This window comes from Pongo abelii, chromosome 4, assembly GCF_028885655.2.
Source record: "Pongo abelii isolate AG06213 chromosome 4, NHGRI_mPonAbe1-v2.0_pri, whole genome shotgun sequence".
In the NCBI taxonomy this organism is placed as follows: Eukaryota; Metazoa; Chordata; class Mammalia; order Primates; family Hominidae; genus Pongo; species Pongo abelii.
The window spans coordinates 65650518-65656517 of NC_071989.2; positions in this window are offsets into that span (position 1 = coordinate 65650518).

The window sequence follows — 6000 nt, forward strand, 5'->3', positions numbered from 1 at the left end:
ATGCATTTGAGTTACCTCCTTCACCTATGCTCAGCCCTTTTCTCTTCCTCTTGGGTGGAAAGCAGGTCTGCAGAGACCCAGGGGTCACGAGACGGTAGAAGGAGAAGACACCACACAGAGGCGCTGGGCACATGCACCCAGGCCACTCCTTGCTCCTGTGCACTCTTCTTTTCTGTGGGGGTGGAGGCAGGAGAGTGAGAGGTCAGCGGCCCAGGGGCTGATACGTTAGCTTTCTCAACCTCCTTTCTCATATGAAGGAAGCCCCCATTTCCTCTAAACTGCTTCACTACGATGGCCAGAAAAAAGAGCACCTATTTGCTTTAAGTATGTATTTTGTGTCCCATTGCATTTGAAACATGTCCAGTGTCCCCCCATGGTCTTCACAAGGCCCTGCAAGATGAGCCTCCTGGCCACGTTTCCCACCTCGACCCATGCCAGTGCCTTCTTCCTCCCTGTGTTCTAGCCACACAAGCGTGGTTGACACAAGAGAACGCTCACAATTTCAGCAGAACCAGCCATTGTTTTTTTCTGGTACTGCTTGCTGATAAGACACGTGTGCAGTGGCTTAATGCGTCCACATATGTCAGAGTCTTGCTTTCCACAATGCTTAGACTGTCTTTGAAAACAGAAATGTTATCTAAGCAACCTAACCCCCTTATGGATTTTTTTTAAAAGCCCACAACAAAAAAGCATTAAAGTAACTAAACCAATACCTTTAAGTCACTCAAGTTCTAGCTAGGGACTATTAAAACGACTTCTTCCTTCAAAGCCTAATATATTTTGCAAAATTACTCCTTGTGTGGCAAGCAGGATGGTTAATATTATCCTTACTTTAGAGATGGAGAGACAGTCTCAGAAAAAGGAAGACAACTTTTAAATAATAGTCCCAAGACTAGAGCCCAGTCACCCAGTCTTTCTTTTTTTTTTGAGACGGAGTTTCGCTCTTGTTGCCTAGGCTGGAGTGCAATGGCGTGATCTCGGCTCACAGCAACCTCCGCCTCCCAGGTTCAAGCCATTCTCCTGCCTCAGCCTCCAGAGTAGCTGGGATTACAGGCATGCGCCACCACGCCTGGCTAATTTTGTATTTTTAGTAGAGATGGGGTTTCTCCATGTTGGTTAGGCTGGTCTTGAACTCCGGACCTCAGGTTATCCGCCTGCCTCGGCCTCCCAAAGTGCTGGGATTACAGGCGTGAGCCACCGCGCCCGGCCGAGCCCAGTCTTTCTAAACCACCCCTCCTTCTGTGCTTTGCATCTTAGGGTACTTGAAGATAAAGGATAAGGAACATTGTGAAAAGACAAAGCAACAGAGAGGTCTGCAAAATGATAAGCAACACAAATTGGCTGCTGATAAAAAACTGGACACAATCTATATATATATGATATATGATATATGATATACCACTGTAGAGTTCAGCTTGGCAGGACCAGAGGGTGAGAGCTACTTCTGGGGAACCCTAGCCTACTTGGCTGCTTTCAGCCCATATGTGCCCTGCACCCTTCATCCCTTTTCCTGCAATTTTTCTGTTTCTCCCTCCAACTTCACACTCTGACTCAGATATCAGGAGACAGCAGCTGAGGCCAGTGGGAGATGAGAAGGGGAGGAGGGGGTTGGAAACCATCTCCTCTCTGTGCCACACCCACCCTCATGGCCCTTCTACATGTAGTTGATCAACTTTGCCCAGGTCATTCTTGGAATGCCAGAAGTTGGAGGGCAGGAAAAGAGGCATTTCTTCCAGAGTTTTCAATGGACGGGTCTTCCTAAAACATTTGCAGGGGCACCAGAATATAAAGTTTTAGGCTCAGCCCAGTAGTCAAGTGTTATATATGCATGTTTTATTGCTTGTTTGCTTATTTCTAATGACCAGATCTTAGAGGAGAACATGGGCTCTGCTCTCTGACCAATGGGCTCTAACCCCCATACTGTCTTGGCCAGGTCACAAACTTTTTGAGCCTTAGTATTCTCATCTGTACAACTGAAGTAATAAGAATACCCACCTTTCTGGGATTGTAAAGAGGATTAATTAAGATAATGTCTGATTCCAAGTAGTTTCTCAATAAACTAGAGTTATCATTGACTTCACTGTGTCCACCATCTTGAATACAGTCTTTGATCAACAATTGAATGGATGATACACAAAATAAGGATATATCATTGCATCCATGTTGCAGACATGAACCAGAGCTCTGGAATCCAAGAAAAGTTTTGGCATTCCACTCTCCCTTCTCAGGGATGACTTTAATCTTCAGAACCCATGTATGGATGCTCATTGTGGGTAAATGTGAATTAGTGGTAACAAATCACAAAGCTTCCAGGAGGATCCAGGAGTCCTTTTTCTGACCAGGCTACAACCATTAACAGGTCTCAAACAGCATTAAAAGAAATAGGCTGGAATAGAAAATACCAATAGTAAGGGTATTTTTTTTTAGCTTTTGTTTTTTTAATATGAAATTAAAATATAGTAAGATTTAATTTACTATAAATTTATATGAGTTAATTTATAGTAAATTAAATTCAGTATGCTGTACTCATGTATACATATAAATAAACATAAATACTTATATGTATTATTTTATTTATACTTATTTGTATTTATGTTTGTGTATTTATATGTATACATGCATATAGCATACTGAATTTAATGTACTATATAGTTCCTACTTTGGGTTATAATCCAAAAACTTTTAAAGATGCTGTTCTTGGTATAGACATTGCCTTTGCCCAATTTTCATAGAACCATAATTACTGTTGATTGTCCACCTTGTGACTATTTTTGGACTGTGTGTTTTAACAGAGCAACACCGAGAGTGAATATGAGAATCTAGGGTTTGGGGAAGACTCATGTTCTCAAGCTGCCTGGCTAGGTCACCCCCTGTTTCTTCAGGGAGCATAGTTAATGGTACATTTTAAGCAATGGAGCCATTGAGTGAGTGACACTTGGGAGTTTACATTGGTGGGGGTATGTCAGTGACTGCTTATGGGTGCTTCTGCTGCCCATATGTATGGTGCAGGCTGGACTTCAGAGAAATATCACGGAACACAATGACCGCTTACATTCCTTGCCCTGCGAACCACATCTCCAGCTCAGTCTCTGTCATTTCTGAGCTGTGTGTTGAGCCCTTCCTCTATAGGAGGAAAGACTCAAGGTAGGAAAAGAACCATGTGGAGGAGTACAGGAGCATGCAACGTTCTGTGACTACCCCTCCTGGCAGAAAAACAAGGGGCTCTCCCAGTGACGCCAGTGGTGATTCCTCACAGCACCTCCACTCAAAGATAAGTATTCATACTGGTTTGAATTAGATAGAAAATACAGGAATGATAAATAATGCTCATCTTTCAGGGACCATAAAAAGGAGTAATTAATGTGAAATTCAGAGCCATTTGATGATGAGAAAGGATGAAGGCAGCCTTCCTCGCGAGACGACGTGGAAAGAGCAATGGACTGGGAGCCAGAAGGCCTGGTGTGCAGGAGCAAGTCTGCCACTAACCAACTAACCTCCTGGACACACCATAGCCTCTCTGGGCTTCAGTGTCCTCATCTGTGAAATGAAGGAGTCAGTATAGGTCATGGTGTGGAGAAGGAAGAGGGTGTGGCCAGATAATTATTTAAGCCAAATAACTGTTCATTGAAAAGTTGACCAGAAGATACAAAAACCCATCAAAATGAGGCAACTCTGAGGCAAAATGGGGCCCCAGACTTTGGGGCCCCACTTTGATTTCTCCCATGACAGGTAGAATCCTCAGGTGGCCCCTAAGAGCTCCAGCCCCACTGTGTACCTCCTTCCTCTCACTTATTCAAACACTAATCTAAGTACTGCTATGGGGGAATTTTGGAGGTGTATTTAAAAGTCCAAATCCACTGGTCTTAAGATGGGGATATTTTCCAGGTGGGTCTGACCTGATTATACAAATCCTTTTACAGTAGAGAGTTTACTCTGGCTGATGACCAAGCAGAAAGCCAGAGATTGGAAGCACAAGAAGGATTTGACACATTATTGATGGCTTGAAGATCTAGGGGCTCAAGTGGCAAGGAATGTGGTAGTTTCAAGGAGCTGAGAGCAGCCTCCACTCCACAGCAGCCAGCGAGAACAAGGACTTCAGTCCTATGGGTGTAACAAGTAGAAACTTAGAAGTCAGCTTTTCCCCAGAGCCCCTAGGCAAGAACTCAGACTTGTGAGACCCTGAGCAGAGAATTCAGCCATGCTGTGCCAGACTTCTGACCTACAGGACCCTGAGATACTAAATGGAGGCTGTTTTAAGCTGCTAAATTTATGATAATATGTTTCACAGCAACAGAATATCAATACACTCCCCACATCGCATGGTGGCTGGCAAGGACCTCCACAAATGCCAACCTCTGAGGATCCCTATAAAGACACCTGAATTGGATTGTCTCTGCCATCTTTGATGGCTGCAAGTTTCTACATTCCCCCCAACATTTCATGTCATTCTGAGAATAGCTTGATGGAAATCATATTTGAAGCTGTGAGCTGTAGAAAGTCTCCACTTTTTGTTTGTTTGTTTTTTTGTCTAGTGACCTGTGGGCCATTAGAAAGAAGTGTGAATTACTAAGTAATAATTGTATAACATGGAACAGGGTAATAACCATTTTTCAGGGTTTGGTTGGTCTGAGAATATGGAAAATGTATTGGTAGTCAGTAGAACCAAGTTACATGTCACCCTTGGGTAGGCAGCTGACTGGATGTGGCAGTTTACCTTCTAACTAAAGCTCTAATCTCAGAATGTCAGAGTCTCCTTTGTTCTGGCCACCCCAAGATGAAATTACAGCCAAGCATTATGTTCAGAGAATAGTCAGCCCACCCAGGCCACTTACACCAAGCCAAAAATGAGAAGAATTTGGCCAAGGAAGCTGATGGAGTCCATCTTTATCCATTGTGTTGTTCTCTTTGAGTGTCCTCTGATGCAAAGGAGGAAATTCGTGGTGACTTTAAATGTCACCAGTGTTTCAATGAAAACAGGAATATTGCCTATGGAAACACTTCCTGACTCAGAAAAATCGTTACGACCTCCAAGACCCTAATTATCCCAGGTGGGTCCCAACACTCCCTTGATGGAACTACTTCACAGTAGGGAAAGAGCACAATAGTCAGAAACTTGGATTTGAATCTTATCCCTGCCACTCACTAGCTGTATGCCTTAGGTAAGTTGCACAAATTCTTTGAGCCTCAGTTTCCTCATCCACAGGGATGACTAAGAACGCCTCCCTAAATAGGAATAATAGTGCTCACTTCATAGAGATCTAGTGAAAATTGCCTAAGATCACATGCATAAAAGATCTCATACAGTATTCAATAAATGTCAATCATAGTAGTAGAAGTTATATTTTTATCATATTTGTCCTTTAACAGTTTCCGTATTGGAAACAGTTTTTCCATTCTAGAGGAACTTTATCATTCTGCCTCTGACCTGCTCTTCATTCCTGAAGAATTTATGGAGTTCCTACTGAGATAGCCAGGGCTCTCCTGGTAATCGAAATATTATAAATGACCTAGAAGAAATAACTCTTTTTCTCCAGGAGCTCGTATTTTTATATTAAAAAGATATGCAGATTATATAAGCAAAATGGAATAAGTTAAAGTGTCAATCAACCATAAATTGCTGCAACAATCTTTGGTATCATTTATCCTCATCATAATTATTATTATTACTATGAGTAGGTGAAGAACAACCACAGGATTCAGTGTTTAGTATGCATTCTTAGGCCAGGTGCAGTGAATCATGCCCGCAATCCCAGCACTTTGGAAGGTCAAGGCAGGAGGATCACTTGAAGCCAGGAGATTGAGATCAGCCTGGGCAACAAAGTGAGACCCTGTCTCTACAAAATACTAGCCAGGCGTGGTGGCATGTGCCTGTAGTCCCTGCCTCTGGGGAGGCTGAGATGGGAGAATTGCCTGAGCCCAGGAGGTCAAGGCTGCAGTGAACTGTGACCAAGCCACTGTTCTCCAGCCTAGGTGACAGAGAGAGACCCTGTCTCTTAAAAA